General features: G+C 40.3%; 1 protein-coding gene across 1 annotated transcript in view; it reads left to right on the top strand.

Annotated features, from left to right (window-relative positions):
- LOC119582211 overlaps nt 1-211 on the top strand; it is a 36,474-nt gene that overhangs the window by 339 nt on the left and 35,924 nt on the right. The gene's annotated exons all lie outside the window — the stretch shown is intronic.

A 211-nucleotide genomic window follows, 5' to 3' on the forward strand; every position in this document is an offset into this window, starting at 1 on the left:
ATACATGGATGAATTTACTTTAGATGAATATGATTCTTTATGGAGAGATTTTTTCGTGGGAACAATTAATCCGTGTGGTCTTGCCTAATGATACTCTTTTTGATAATGGTGTTGCATCCCGTCTAAAATTTCATGTCTGTGATTGATTCTTACCCTTGCCTCCGAGTGCCAGTGTGCCTGGTTTGGTTACGAATGGGATTGGGATGCCTGC

Source organism: Penaeus monodon, chromosome 15 (assembly GCF_015228065.2).
Source record: "Penaeus monodon isolate SGIC_2016 chromosome 15, NSTDA_Pmon_1, whole genome shotgun sequence".
Classification (NCBI taxonomy): Eukaryota; Metazoa; Arthropoda; class Malacostraca; order Decapoda; family Penaeidae; genus Penaeus; species Penaeus monodon.